The sequence below is a fragment of the Rhincodon typus genome, unplaced genomic scaffold (assembly GCF_021869965.1).
Source record: "Rhincodon typus isolate 14 unplaced genomic scaffold, sRhiTyp1.1 hic_rhity00003124, whole genome shotgun sequence".
NCBI lineage: Eukaryota > Metazoa > Chordata > Chondrichthyes > Orectolobiformes > Rhincodontidae > Rhincodon > Rhincodon typus.
The window spans coordinates 1-16,489 of NW_025968762.1; the positions used below are offsets into that span (position 1 = coordinate 1).

The 16,489-nt window shown below is 41.0% G+C and overlaps 1 long non-coding RNA gene across 1 annotated transcript; it reads left to right on the plus strand.

The window, feature by feature from the left end:
• Positions 1 to 2,108: 2,108 nt before the first annotated feature.
• Positions 2,109 to 12,939, plus strand: LOC109919009. Its single transcript, XR_007261437.1, has 4 exons — positions 2,109 to 2,156; positions 5,259 to 5,322; positions 8,563 to 8,639; positions 12,345 to 12,939. It is a non-coding gene; the product is annotated as an uncharacterized LOC109919009 (long non-coding RNA).
• Positions 12,940 to 16,489: the final 3,550 nt, after the last annotated feature.

Sequence of the window (16,489 nt, forward strand, 5' to 3'; positions counted from 1 at the left end):
CCTCTGATCATTTTGTACACCTCTATCAAGTCACCTCTCATCCTTCGTCGTTCTAAAGAGAAAAGCTCTAGCTCTCTCAACCTTTCCTCGTAAGACTTTCCCTCCATTCCAGGCAACATCCTGGTAAATCTCCTCTGCACCTTTTCCAATGCTTCCACATCTTTCCTGTAATGAGGTGACCAGAACTGGACACAATACTCCAGATGTGGCCGAACCGGGCTTTTGTATAGCTGGAGCATAACTTCACAGCTCTTGGACTCAATCCCTCTACTAACGAAAGCTAACACACCATATGCCTTCTTAACAACTCTATTCACCTGGGTGGCAGCTTTCAGCGAACTGTGGACATGAACCCCAAGATCCCTCTGCTCCTCCATACTGGCAAGAATCTTCCCGTTAACCCTGTATTCTGCTTTCAAGTTTGTCCTTCCAAAATGAATCGCCTCACATTTTTCAGGGTTAAACTCCATCTGCCACTTCTCAGCCCAGCTCTGCATCCTATCAACGTCCCTTTGTAACCTAGAACAGCCCTCCGCACTGTCCACAACGTGACCCACCTTCGTATCGTCTGCGAACTTACTAATCCACCCTTCCACTCCTTCATCTAAATCATTTTTAAAAATCGCAAATAGAAGAGGACCCAGAACAGATCCTTGTGGTACACCACTTGTAACTGAGCACCATGTTGAATATTTTCCGTCCACTACCACCCTTTGTCTTCTCAGGGTCAACCAATTCTGAATCCAATCTGCCACATTTCCCCCTATCCCATGCCTCCTTACTTTCTGCATGAGCCTACCATGGGGAACCTTATCAAACACCTTACTTAAATCCATGTCTACCACATCCACTGCTCTACCTTCATCCACGTGTTTGGTCACCTCTTCAAAGAATTCAATAAGGTTTGTGAGGCATGATCTACCCCTCACAAATCCATGCTGACTATCACAAATCAAACTGTGCCTATCCAAGTGATCATAAATCCTATCTCTCAGATCCCTTTCAAATAATTTGCCCACCACTGACGTAAGACTAATTGGCCTGTAATTTCCGGGGTTATCCCTATTCCCTGTTTTGAACAAGGGAATGACATTTGCCTCTCTCCAATCTTCTATACCTGTGGACAGTGAGGACGAAAAAATCATCGCCAAAGGCCCTGTGATCTCTTCGCTTGCTTCCCATAGAATCCTTGGATAAATCCCATCAGGCCCAGGGGACTTATCTATCTTCAAGTTCCTCAAAATTCCTAGTAGATCTTCCTTACTAACATCGATCAAGTTTCAGGCAGACCAAAGATCATCTTTTACCTGAGTCATGGAGCTGCTTAGGATGAACCTCGACAAAAACTACTGCATCTTTCTCCAGACTTCCTTTGTGAGGGCACATTCTAGCAGGATATGTGTGACAGTCTCTACCCCACTCCTGCAGCTGCTTCGAGGGGAGCATGTGGTGGTGCAGACCAACTCGGGGTACATGAAGTGATGTCTTGGTGCTTGTTGGAAAGTTCTGGTGATGAGGCCTTCTGCCAAATGACTTTGACAGTCTGCTCAGGGAACAACCCGACAGGATCCACCCTCGTCTTTTCCCGCAGGGTCTTGAGGGCACTACATGCTGACCACTTCCTGATGGACTTGTGGTGTTTTCCTTTACAAATTTCTCCACAAGGGACAGATGATATGGAATGGTCCAACTATTTGGAGCATTCTGCGGTGCTGAGACCAGTCCCATCCTTTACAATATTGGGGACGGGTAGAACCTCAGTACGTAGTGACACTTGGTGTTTGCGTACTAAGAGTCCGCACACAGCTTGATGCAGCCTCACACAAAGGTGGCTATCAGGATGAGGGTGGCATTGGGTATGTTCTTCCCCCTGACTTATCCAAATCTTTGTACATGCGTCCCTGTAGACACGGTCCATCTTAGACCTCCAGATGATGTCGAAGATGGCTCAGGTGATTGCAATAGCACAGGTTTGGCACTGTACTCATGATAAAACATGAGGAAGTTTTAAAGTACATTATGCTCAGATTAAATAAACATTTCTACAAACTGTGCTTACTGACAGTATCTTTTGTGACTCAGAATCCCACTCTTTTATGTTTCTTTTGTATAGCCTGCTCCTATCCCTTAAACATTCTGATATTGGTCCTTTTAAGGTAAGAGCAACTTTTTAAAAGATCTTAAACTATATTTTCTAAACAATCTGTTCAAAGATGGAGTTGCACACTTAAAGCAGATGGGATTTGAACCCAGACCTCCTGTTCAGTGGTACAGACACTGTGCCATAAGAACTCTGTAATTTCACCTGTATGTGGTGAAATGTGCTGAGACTGAAACCTGATAGTGCTGTTATAAACTCAAGGGTTGCCACTATTCAATATAGCAGCTTCAGTCATTCATCAGATTTGAACTGAATTGCTCACTTCAATGCTTTGCTACTTGAAAATGAGACTCTGTTCTGTGAGGACTTTAGCTGAGCGTGGGATTCTTGGCAACTACGTAGAAACAGCTGCTTACAAACCAGAAGACAGCAAGGTGAATTCAATTTGGCCTTCATTTTGAGAGGGCTCGAATACACGAGCAGGGATGTACTGCTGAGGCTGTATAAGGCTCTGGTCAGATCGCACTTGGAATATTGTGAGCAGTCTCAGGCCCCGTATCTAAGGAAGGATGTGCTAGCCTTGGAAGGGGGCCTAGGGCCTAGTAAATGATCCCAAGGATGAAAGGCTAGTCATATGAGGATCGTTTGAGGACTCTAGGTCTGTGCTCAATGGCGTGTAGAAGGATGAGGGGGAATCTGATTGACACTTACAGAATACTGAGAGGCCTAGGTAGACTGGATGTGGAGAAGATGTTTCCAGTAATAGGAGAGACTAGGTCCCGAGGGTACAGCCTCAAAGTGAAGAGACAACCCTTTAGAACTGAGATGAGGAGGAATTTCTTCAGCCAGTAGGTGTTAATCTGTCACAGAGGGCTGTGGAGGCCAACACATTGAGTGTATATAAGACAGACTTAGACAGGTTCTTTATTAGTAAGAGGATCAAACATTATGGGGAGAAAGCAGGAGAATGGGGTTGAGAAACATATCAGCTGTGATCGAATGGTGGAGCAGACTTAATGGGCCGTATAGCCTAGTTCTAATCCTATATATGGTCTCATGATCTGATGTCTGCTCTTGCGAACAATTAATTCCATGCTTTCTGAAGAAGGGTGCCGACCCAAAACGTCAGCTTTCCTGCTCCTCTGATGCAGCCTGGCCTGCTGTGTTGATCAGCTCTACACCTTGTTGTCTCTAATTCCATGCTTTTCACTGCTTCTGCCTACAGCTCTATCTGCTGGTGTTGTTCTGTATAGTAGCTTTGACTGAACAATTGTAAATTGAAAATAGTAGAAAACTAATGCCTCCCCTTCTTAGTAAATGAGAGGCGGGGCGGGGGGGGGCGCGTTGATTAGCTCATTTGGCTCGATGAGCAGTTTACAATGTAGAGTAATGCCAACAATGTGGATTCAATTAATACAATGGCTGAGGTTACCATAAAGCACTCTCCTTCACAACCTCTCCCCTTACCTAAGGCACAGTGACCCTCTGGTTAAACCATCACCAACTGTCTCTCTCTGATGAAACAGCAGCCTGATGCTCTAGTAGGATTATGGCAACTCTCTCTTTAGTAAATGAGACATTGAATGTTTTGATGATTCATCTCCAAATTCTAAACAGTTAACTGAACAATGTCTTAACCATTCATATTCTTCCATATTTTAACTTCTGTATTAATTTACTAATATACTCAGTTATTTAATCTATCTTAGTTTCGAATATACTTAATGACTCAGCCTCTATAACCCTCTATGTTAAAGCATTCCAGAGATTCTCTACCCACTCAGAGAAGAAATTCTTCATCTCTGCCTTAAATATGCAACCCCTTTCTCTGAGATTATGCCCTTTGGACTTAGAATCTCTGTAAGGTGAAATAACCTTTCCTTATGTGCTGCTACGTGATTGGATGTCATGAGAAGGTTGTATCCTTTCCAATGTGACCATCACATTTCACACGTATTTTATTTCCTGGCTTGAGTGGTGTGGCTCTAAAGTTCTTGTTCTGTTCTGCCTTTACTCACATGCAATCCTTCTGGTCTTGATCATATTTGTATACATGTTGGTCACAAACTGCGCCGGATATGTCATGAGGAGGAGGGCCTGGGATGAGGGCGTACAACACAACCTAACCACGGGAGATAGGGGGATTTCTGTGGTTGATGCAGGTTGAAGCAACTTTGCTCAGGTTGGGATCAGGAACAGCACCAGGACCTGTGATTTCTGTTCCTATGCTTGGGTCTGCACTTACACAGTTGAATGTAACTATATGTTTTCTAGTAAGCTGGTGAGGACTTACACTGTATTTGCAAAGAAAACAATAATGGTCTTGCTTCCCAGACTTGGTCTCAGCTGTAACTGCAGCTATCACTTCTTTTTCCAAGTATATGTAAATCTCCAACCCTCTCTATTAGCTTTTGTTTGATGGGGTATTATTTTTGATGAGTGAAACACAGGCAGTTTATGATTTTACTGAATTCCTCGCTGTTGAATGTTAGTGTCACTCCTCAATACTTGATTCCGAGCAAAGCCGAATCTGGTCAAGCTTTTGGGATGAAGTCGACTCTCTCTACAACTGCTATAGTTGTTAGTGACATTCACTAGTGTACAAAACCTGTGAAATCAACACTTAACCCCAACCCACAGTTGTGGAGAAATTCACAGACATCTTAAGAGGATGTCACACAGATGTGATATTATAGTGGTTTGAGGTGCCAAACACTGACAATTTTGTTGTAAATGGAAAAGATATGTGTTTGCCTTGATTATAGCACAGTTAATAATAGTTTCAAGCAAAAATAGATGAATCAAAGATTCAATCAGAAAACAGTAGTTTACATTTCAAGTTACGTGTCATGAAAACAGAATTTAATTGATTCACTCTGAACTTGTGGCCTTAATTTTTATTTACATCAAACCACAGAAATCCAAGAACTCTGTTCATGAAAATAAGTATCTGACTTATTCAGGATCCTTGGATAGACAGTCATGTCAATGTTCCTCTCCATACTTCATGCTGTCTCCCCGCTCTCTACTTGTAGCATGTGCTTCTGAATTCACTCATGAATTTCACACTATTTTACAAGGCATTTAAAAAGGAGAAAACTGTGAATACAACTAATCTAATAATGTTTAAACTTATTCTCTGCCTTTCTTATTGTAGGTGACTATTCTACAGACTATATTGAACTTTGCAGTAAAGATAGTGGCGTTACCGAAAATCAATGGTAAGTTTGTGGCAGAGATGGCCCAGTGATCTTATTGCTGACGTTAATCCAGACAGCCAGATAATGTTCTGGGGACCCAGGTTTGAATCCTGCCACAGCAGATGGTAGAATTTGAATTCAAAAAAAGTCTGGAATTAAGAATCTAGTGATAACCATGAATCTATTGTTGATTGTTGGGAAAAACCCAGCTAGTTCACTAATGTCCATTAGTTGATTCTCAACTGCCCTCTGGGCAATTAGAGATGGGCAATAAATGCTGCCTAGCTAGTAATGACCTCAACCATGAATGAATACAGAAAACAAAATCGAACATGAAAGTGGACAGTATTAAGTGCATCATTAATTAGAATTCACCTTCACAGCATTAAACTCAAAGGCTGACATCTCGAGAGATACACTTTTCATGACTGCCTTAATTGCAGAGGTCAGTGTTCTGTTTCAGAGACTGTGTCTTGCAAACCAATCTTGTTATAGATATGCTGTAGATTTTGGTGACTTACTTTGAGGATGATTTTAGCTTAATGTGAGGTGGGAAAGATATAGGATCACACAACACATCTATTCTATACTGCATTTATGTAATATTACACTTTGCTGATTAGAATGGGGACAAAGATCAGGAAGGGATTACGCAGCATGCAACCAATCAGTCATCCGATAGACGGATTCGGTCACAATTGTCCACAAAGTGTTTCAGTTTCTTTCCAGATTTTAATATCGATGAGCTAATATAGCCTGCAATCTCATTAGTGCTCTTTCGGCATAGCCTCTCCCACTCCAATTCACTGACTTGTGGCTGTGCAAAATGTCCAGGACGCCATGCACAGCATCTAACTTGTGGTTTTTTCCCTCCCCACCATCCTGATATTTCTGGAGTGGAGCCTGAGGCACCTGCTTTGGTTTTAGCAGAGTCAAATACACAATCTTCAGAAACTCAGCCACAACTTCAAGTGGTGGCATCGGGGTAATGCCACTAGCTTAGTAAACCAAAAGCCCAGCATAATTAATGCTCCAGAAGCAAGGGTCCAAATCCCATCACAGAAACGTAGAAAATAGGTGAACGAATATGCCATTTGTCCCTTTGAGGCTGCACCACCATTCAGTATGATCATGGTTGATCATGCAATTTCAGGGTCCCACTCCCACATTCTCTCCATACCTCTTGATCCCTTCAGCCACAAAGGCCACGTCCAGCTCCATCTTGAATATACCTCACAAATTGGCCCCAACACCTTTCTGTGGTAGAGAATTCCACAGGTTCACAAATCTGAGTGAAGCAATGCTGCCTCATCTCAGGCCTGGATGGCTTACCCTTTATTCTTAGACTGTGATCCCTGGTTCTGGACTTCCCTGACATCAGGAGCATTCTTCCTGCATCTAGCCTGTCTAGACCCATCAGGATTTTATATGTTTCTATGAGATCCCCCTTCATTCTTCTCAATTCATGTCTGCAACTGGAATTTAAATTTGATGAATAAATGATTCCGGCATTGGAAGTAGCTTCAGTATTGGCGACAATGAAAATATCGTTGATTGTTGAGGGGAAAAGACAGAAATCTACTGTCTTTACCTTGTCAGTCTACATGTGACTCTGGACCCACAGCAATGTGATTGACACTTAAATGCTCTGTCAAACAGCCTAGAAAACTCAGTTCAAGGGTAATTGGGAGTGGGCAATGAGTTTTGTCCTTTCCATCGAAGCCCACATCCCATTAATAGGATACAGAAAAAACATGAGGACTTCAAGATGAGGAAGTGCCAGTATTGGACTGGGGTGGACAAAGTCAGAAGTTACATGACACCAGGTTATAGTCCAACAAGTTTATTTGAAATCGCAAGCTTTCTGAGCACTGCTCCTTTTTCAGGTGAAAGCTTGTGAATTCAAATAAACCTGTTGGACTATAACCTAGTGTCATGTGACAGCTGACATTTTACATCTTCAATACATTTCAAAGTGCTTCACAGCCAATGAATTGCTTTTACAGTAAAGTTACTATTGTTATCTAGGCAAATGCTGATGTCAATTTGCTGACAGCATGATCTCAAACTTGAATTGGGATGAATGACCAGTTCATGTTGAGTGAAGAATATTGGCAAGAACACCAGTCAAACTGCCTGCTTTTCTTAAATAGTGCCATGGGATCTTATATAAACATCTAAATGAGTTTAATAAAAAGATAAGTGTTTTGCCAAGGCAGCATTCCATCATTTCTTACTTTGCTTAGCTTCTGGATTGGGGACGAAGTCCATAACATGTCTTCTGGTTCCCATCTGTATGAAGTAACCACACTTTCGATTCAAAACGCTAAACTTTCATCTGATCTATTTATTACTGCTGTCTATATGGCTGGTAGACTCATACTGATACATAGATTATGTACCTTTTATACTTATACAGAACACATGCCAGCAGTGCCCCTGGGACATATGTTCATATAATAATTAATTCCTTGCTTTTTATTAATAATATAATAAGTTTCCAGTTTGAACCAAACTTTTATTCTCAATTTCCTTTATCCCAAAGTTTTTGTTTGTATCCTTCACCCTTGTAGCATAATAAATCAATACCCACATGTAGTGGAATGTCGAAGGAGTGTAGGAACGTGACTGGGTAGGATTGGTGTGAAAACTGAAAAAAGACACATTTTGTCAAGCTTTTCACCTTGCACTCATCAGGACCCTTCACAAGAAAGGCTAAAGGGAAAACAACATTGATACTGTATGAGAGGAGAGTTGTGATTGGTTGGCAACTGGATGCTGATTGGTCTGTAAAGACAGGGTTGTCAGTCAGGCTCACAGTGTGGCACATTTGCATGACTATTAGCTCCACATATTAAAACTCAGGACCTTGTTTTTGTAGATAAAAAGAAATTGTACAAACATTGAACCTGTTTCAACTCAACAAAATAGGTAACAGTCATACTCTGATTCATTTCTCAGGGGATTACCTTGACCAAACAGGGTCAAGCTGCCTGATTTAAAATATAAACAAAGCCTATCAGTTAACTGTCAGTCATTAACTGGTGCAATCTCTACGGCAATACCTTAACCAATCAGAATCCAAGTCCCAAACAATCAGCACTCTCCTTTCATGCAGTATAAATGTTGTTTTTCCTTTACTTTGATATTTCTTGCAAATTGTCCTGATGAGTGCAAGATGGCAAGCTTTGAAAAGTATCTTCTTTCAGATACATTTAATTCTGTGAATGTTGTACAAAATTGTCATGTGTTTCTTTACAGAAAGACTGGCCAATGGAGTTCCACTACCCAGAGTGGATCACTTAAGCTTTGTAAATCCTCTTATTAAGGTGAACCAGGTGAGTAACTGCAGGATACATGATCTTCATAACGACAGTCATTATGTTTGACATACTAAAGTTAGGTAATGTATCTAACTGGAGGAACCCACAAGGAGATGGTTATCTCTTAAAGAAACAAATGAGAGAGAGAGAGTCATGTAGTTTTTCTTTCTTGTCCCACCTTGGGATGCTGCCTATGGTTAATTTTGTTTTCATAAGCATATAACATTCTGGTGTGTAGTCACTGTTTGGTTTAAGCCAGATATTAATACAAATTAAATAGCAATAAAGGTGACAGAATTTTAAATGAGTTGAGCCGATAATCACTCCATCACTTGTGGTCCGTTTAAATGGTTCAACATCAAAGCAATTCCCATCCTCAAAACTAGACAGATATTCAGATTAGCAGATGAGGAGTTAGTGGTGGCAGTGGTATTATCACTAGACTGTTAATCCAGAAACTCAGCTGATGCTCTGGGGACCCAGGTTTGAATCTTGCCATGGTAGATGGTGGAGCTGGAATTCAATTCTTAAAAATCTGGAATTAAGAATCTACTGATGACCATGAAACCGTTGATTGTCAGAAAACCCCATTTGACTCACTAATGTCCTTCAGGGAAAGAAATCTGCCATCCACACCTGGTCTGGCCTACATGTAACTCCAGACACACAGCAATGTGGTTAACTGTTAACTCCTCTCTGAAATGGCTTAGCAAGCCACTCAGTTGTGTCAATTTCTTCATTCAGACTTTGGAGCAACGAAACTGGATGGACCACCTAGCATCGATCTAGATACCAGAAAAGGCCATGGTAGAAACAGCCCTGATATATCACGGAATCATGTATAATAGACAATGCCCCAGACACCGCTATCACCATCCCTGAGTATGTCCTATCCCACCAGCAGGACAGATCCAGCAGAGGTGGCAGCAGAGTTATATATAGTTGGGAGGGAGTTGCCCTGGGAATCCTCAACATTGACTCTCGACCCCATGAAATCTTGTGGCTTCAGGTTAAACTGAGGCAAGGAGACCTCCTGCTGATTTATCACATACCGTCCTCCCTCAGCAGATGAATCAGTACTCCGCCACATTGAACATCACTTGGAGGAAGCACTGGTGATGGCAAGGACACAAAATGTACTCTGGGTGGGAGATTTCAATATCCACCACAAGAGTGGCAAATCCAGTTGTGAATGCTGGTGGAAATTAAACAACTCATTGAAGGAGGAGGCTCCACAAATATCCCCATCCTCCATGATGGAAGAGCACAGCACATCAGTACAAAAGATAAGGCTGAAGCTTTTGCAGCAATGTTCAGCCAGAAGTGCCGAGTGGAGTCCATCTCAGCCTCCTTCAGTGATCCCCAGCATTACAGATACCAGTCTTCAGCCAATTTGATTCATTCTACCTGATATCAAGAAACAGTTGGAGCCACTGGATACTACGTAGATTATCGGCCTTGACAACATTCCGGCAATAGTACTGAAGACTTGTGCCCAGATCTTGCCGCTCCCCTAGCCAAGCACTTCCAGTACAGTTACAAACACTGGTATCTACCTGATAATGTGGAAAGTTGCCCAAGTATGTCCTGTACACAAAAAAAAACAAGAAAAATCCAACCCGGCCAATTACTGCCCCATCAGTCCACTCTCGATCATCAGTAAAGTGATGGAAGGTGTTATCAATAGTGCTATCAAGCAGCACCTGTTCAGCAATAACCTGCTCAGTGATGCTCAGTTTGGTTTCTGCCAGGGCCACTCACTTCCTGACTTTATTACAGTTTTGGTCCAAACACGGACAAAAGAGCTGAATTCCAGGGGTGAGGTGAGGTGAGATCCCTTGACATCAAGGCTGCATTCAACCGAGTGTAGCATCAAGGAGCCCTCGCAAAACTGGAATCAATGCGAATCAGGGAGCAAATTCTCCACAGATTGCAGTCATTCTTGGCACATGGAAAGATGGTCGTGCTTGTTGGAGATCAATCATCTCAGCTCCAGGACATCTCTGCAGGAGTTCCTCAGGGAAGTGTCCTAGGCCCCACCATCTTCAGCTGCTTCATCAATGACCTTCCCTCCATCATAAGGTCAGAATTGGGGATTTTTGCCGATGATTGCACAATGCATTTCCAACTGCTCAGACACTCAAGCAGTCCATATTCAAATAAAACAAGGTCTGGACAATGTCCAAGCTTGGGCTGACAAGTGGCAAATAACATTTATGCCACATAAATGCCAGGCAATGAACATCACCAAAAAGACAGAACCTAATCACTGGCCCGTGACATTCAATGGTGTTACTCACTAAATTCCCCACTATAAGCAACTTGGGGGTACCATTGACCAGAAATTCATTTAGACTCACCACATAAATACAGTGGTTACAAAGCACTGAATAACTCATCTTCTAACTCCCCTAATGCCTGTCCACCATCTACAAGGTATAAGCTATGACTGTGATGGAATATTCCCCACTTGCCTGGAAGGGTGCAGCTCCAACAACACTCAAAAAGCCAGACACCAACCAGGACAAAGCAGCCCACAGGATTGGTACCAGATCCACAAGCATCCATTCTGTCCACCACTGATACTCAGTAGTAGTGTGTACAATCTACAAGATGCACTGCAGAAATTCACCAAAGATCCTTCGACAGCACCTTCCAAACCCACGGCCACTTCCATCTAGAAGGACAAGGGCTGCAGATATTTGGGAACAGCACCACCTGCAAGTTGTCCTCCAAGCCATCCTGACTTGGAAGTATATTGCTGTTTCTTCATTGTTGCTGGGTCAAAATTCTGCCTCCCTTGGGGCATTGTGTGTTGATATACAGCAGATGGATTGCAGCAGTTCAAGAAGGTAGCTCATGACCATCTTCTCAAGGGCAACTAGGGATAGGCAATAATCACTAGTGCAGCCATTGACTCCAATGTCTCATGAGTGAATTAAAAAAGGGTGATCTTCCATCACTTTTCCCAATTTAAAGTGTTCCTCAAATTGCCTGTGCATTTGGAGATCTGGTTGTAGAAGCCACATGAACTCAGTGTTAACTTTCTTTAACAGCAGACACCATTGAAACCTGACTCATTTCTGTTTCTCTGGTGCTAATGCTTTCGTTAAACACAATTTAAATTTATCTGAGAGGGAATGTACTGTAACGGTACCAGCAACAAGACACTTAACTAATGTACAGAGGCTAGAGAAGCTGTGCTTGTTCTTCTTTGAAGTGAGTTAGACAGAATAGGCACAGAAGCACGATTTCCAGAGACAGAATGGACAGTATCTAATGTTCACAAATTTAAGATAATTGGCAAAAGCTCCGAGGGCAATGAAGAGAAATGATTTTATATCACGAGTTACAATCGGGAATGGACTGCGAGAAAACAGAGTGGAAGGAGATTCTATTGTAACTCGCAAGGAGAATTGAATAACTACTTGTAAAGAATAACAACACTGAGGAAAGAGCATTAGAATGGGACTAATTAGAAAATTCTTTCAAAGAAGCGCAATGAATCAAGTGGCCTTCTCCAGCACTGTGACTTTATGTTTCTATCCCTTTCATTCAGCACTACAGGAAATAAACAGTATAGGTGCACAGCAATCTATGAAAATATACAAAGCTAGGATATGAGAACTAAACTTTGATGCTGTGTTTCAAAGCATGTAATAGTATTTTACTGAGAGAAGAGAGGTTCATTTATAATATTGTAATGTTGCTGTTTTTCAGGATGTTTTGGTGATTGCAACTGACATCCGTTATGGGTCCTAACCAGCTGTTGTTTACAACAAACACCATGATGGAAACCAGACCAGACCTGGAACAATTCAACCATTTCTTATGCTGAGAATTGCTTACACCTGGCCTTAGATTAAAGTTTTGTGCATTTTCTGTCAAAACAACTTTAATTTCTAATTCTATGCTTTTCATCAAACAAGACACTCAATGAAAAAGAAAGCAACAAGTAAAAGTCATTCCAGTCACTGTTGCTTTGTCATCAAATAAGAGACAAAACAAAGCCACAATTTTTTATACATTCATGGCGTGTAGACATCGCTGGCTAGTCCAGCATTTATTGCCCATTCGAATTGCCCATGAGAAGATGCTGGACAGCCACCTTCTTGAACAGATGCAGTAATTGCAGGAGTAGGGGTCCCGTACTTTGCAGGGTAAATGAACTGTTTCCAAACAGCATTTACTCTCCCTATTAGTCAATATGTGGCTGATTTACTGAGTGTATTTGTGAAGTTGTTGCTGTTTCCTGTGTGGCTCCCTGTTATTTCTGGTTTCTCTTTTAAATCAAATACAGTCTGTGGCAAATATATATTTGAATCTGTGAGTCAATTTATTATACCCTTCTCCCCACACATTTGGAAGAGCACTAGGTTTGAGAAATTAATTTAACACACTTGCAGAACAGAATCTCCTTCATCATCTACTGTTTCTTCTGAAGTTTATTTACAAAAATACAATGAATGACTTATTAACCACCATGTCATAGAGGGCTACGTTATTGTAACAATACTCATTGGAGTTCATTGCTCAAAATATCTGATGCTATTCTGCCAAAATTGAAAATATGCTTTTCGTCAGCAAATTATCAGTAAAATGTTTGAGTACTTTTTCACATGGTATTAAACATAGCATGGATTTAATTGCTTACTAATGGGGTTCCCATGGTGTTTATCTAGTTATTAAATATACCATCCCATTAAAAGAGGTTTTATAATCAAAGTTTAGCAGGATGCATGGTCTGAAGGATGCATTGTGGAAACTCAGAGGTATCTTTAATACCCTAAAAGGGCAACAGGTATACTACCTCCATGATCTCCTTCATTCTGAATCAGATGTATATTACTGGATCTCCCTACCTAATAACAATGTGATGTACTGTCACAATACAGCAAGTCATGTAGTGACCCATCACCACCCTCTCGAGGCAACCACAGATGGACAATAAATGCTGGCTTTGTCAGTGATGTCCATGTCCTGAGGATAAATTTAAAACTTTAAGAAATAATTGTGACAGAGCATAATGTATGCAGGATGAAAATATTTTGTATCTAAAATTTAAGGTGAGCTGCTGTGTCTAATATAATAAACAATTGCAGCAATTGTTCTGAGACAAAATCAACATTATCTCTGTTCGTGCTACTGATATAAAAGTAAATGTGTATTAATCATAGAATCCATAGTGTGGAAGCAGGCCATTTGGCCCACACTGACCCTCTGAGAAGCATCCCATCCCCCTAACCTATTCCTGTGTAACCCTGCATTTCCCATGACTAATCCACCGAGCCTGCACATCCCTGGACACTATGGGCAATCCACGGCCAATCCACTTAACCTGCACATCTTTGGACTTTGGGAGGAAACCAGAGCACCCAGAGGCAACCCACACAGACATGGAGAATGGGCAAACTCCACACAGAAGGTCACCCAAGACTGGAATTGGACCTGAGTCCCTGGTGCTGTGAGGCAGCAGTGCTAACCACTGAACCACCATGCTGCCTTCAAATATTTTAACAAGCTTAGCCACTTCTAAAGCTCTTTCATCCTCCAATTATCTTTGAAAACCTGCACAACAATCAATGTTTGTCAAAAATACATTGGCAAACTATGATCAGTCTAGGTAACAGTAAATCACCAGTTTATTTCACCATCCAGTTGGATCTTGATAAAACTTAAACGATGATTTAAAACATCCAAACAATGTCAAAAATTCAAAGACTACCTGGTCAACTCAGCTTGTTCCATACAATTGTGACCCATGTGATTTGCTGGAAGGGCGAACTGGGTTAAAAAAAATCTGTGAAATTCCTCTCTGAACCATGTAGATAATTGTAATTGTCCAGCAGATTCCACTGGCCCTGCATTCTTTGATGTACCTATATTTCTAAGAGATGGTATCTTCCCCCGCAAACCAGATACAGTTTCTCATTTGAAGGAACTCAATAAGTAGTTTGCATTCTTACCTCATTACTGGAATTCAGCTGTTTTGCTGATGCTAAGACCAAACCTATAATGAGATCGTGGTTTGTTTTATTGATGCTTTTTGTCAGCAAATTTATGTTTTGAATTTTGGCAGAATAGCATCAGAGACAGCTTCAGCAATGAACTCCAATGAGTATTGTTACAATAACCAATGATTCTGGTAGACCCCAAATTGAGTGCCAGTGAACACATTATTGTTGAGGAAAAGAAAAGGAAAAGACTTCATGTTAAGAGTGTTGCTGTGGCAAACAAACTAAAAACATAGGTTAAATCTTAACTAAGTGGCAATAAATACAATAAAGAAAATGTACTTTTGCTTAAGCTAATTAATACAATCTAAATATGCCAATATGAAATTTTTTGCTTTATGTTACGCTATTGGCTCATTTAGGACTGTGCATGACCAATTCCCAAATTTATCCAAATTTTCAAGCAGGCTCACTTCACGTTGCCCTACCAGGTCAAAGTTCTTAGCGTCCTTTGAAAATCTTTCCACTCGGTCTGAGTGTTCTAGGTTCAATTTTCAACAGAAAGGCCCACCTTAGTAATTCCCTGTTTCTTAAATTTCAGAAATCTTGGTCTGTCCTGTCCTCTTCCATTCAAACAGAAAATGAACTTTTTACAAGGATTCTGACTACTTGTCAACACAATAAAAAACTCATCCTGCTCTTCACAGCAGGAGCCATTGCTTCTCCATACAGCAGTAATTCCTTTACCTCTTTCTCTCTCTTGGCGATTCTATAGCAGATGAAAGAGCTGAAGTAGGCAAGCATGGTCTGTAGGCCTAACCTACATACAGAACTTCATCATCTGCAGATGTGTAGATTCTGTTGGCATGACTCTACTGGAGATAAGTCACCGTACAAAGCTGTGGGTAACCACTCTCTCCCTGTGTCTTCCAGCCAGTTTTCAACCCAGTACAAGTAATATCCACTAATCCCAAAGCTTTTGTCTATGAGTGAAATCTCTTTAGGTATCTTATCAAGTGTTTTTTGATGCCCAAGTAAACAATAACTAGTTGGCTTCCCTCATTAACCACATTCCTAAGTTCCTCAAAAAATTACAATTATATTTGTAAACCATGGACTTTTTAATGAAGCCATCTTGGGTAACATGTCCCTCTTTATCTCAGCAACTTTATATTGCATTCTTTAATTCCTTTAAACATTCTTTCTGTAATTAATGGGCCTATTGTTACACAGGTTTGTCTTGTCACATTTTTCAAAGGTAGTGCTCACATTAACCTCCTCAGATTCTATGGGGCCTTCCCATAGTGCAGTTAGCTGCTAAAATTACAAGCAGTGGTTTGCATAGCACATTACTCTCCTTCCGGAGGACCTTTGGGTGGATAGACTCTGAAACATTGCACTCTTAATTTTCAAGTTCTTATTTCTAGCTAAAATAACAGATTATAGAGCTAGGGACAGGATGAGGCCACAGAGGGATTGGAAAAAAATGAATCAGAATTTATAGTCAATGTGTTTTTAACTAGGTGTTGATGTAGTCGGCAAGCATGGCTGAGATAGATAAAACAGGCTTGCTCTGAGTTTGAACACGCGCAACAGATTTTTGGATGGTTTGAAGTTTACGGAAGGCAGAACGTGGATGAGTAGAAATTTCAATGATTGCCTACAATTCTCTTTTCCACTAATACAGTAGTTATAACACAGATGGAGAAAGACTTCAAATGTAAAACTTGGCAATGATACTCAATTAGTTTGTTTCAATTAACAATGGTTGTAGAGGTTTACTGAACGTTGAGATATTTAAACTGAAGGCTGTTTGGCCTTTAAACTTGATAGGCAATGAACTTCCCCATAAACTAATTTAAATAATTCCAATTCAGTTCCTGTCCATTTTGATACCAAAAGTATTACAAT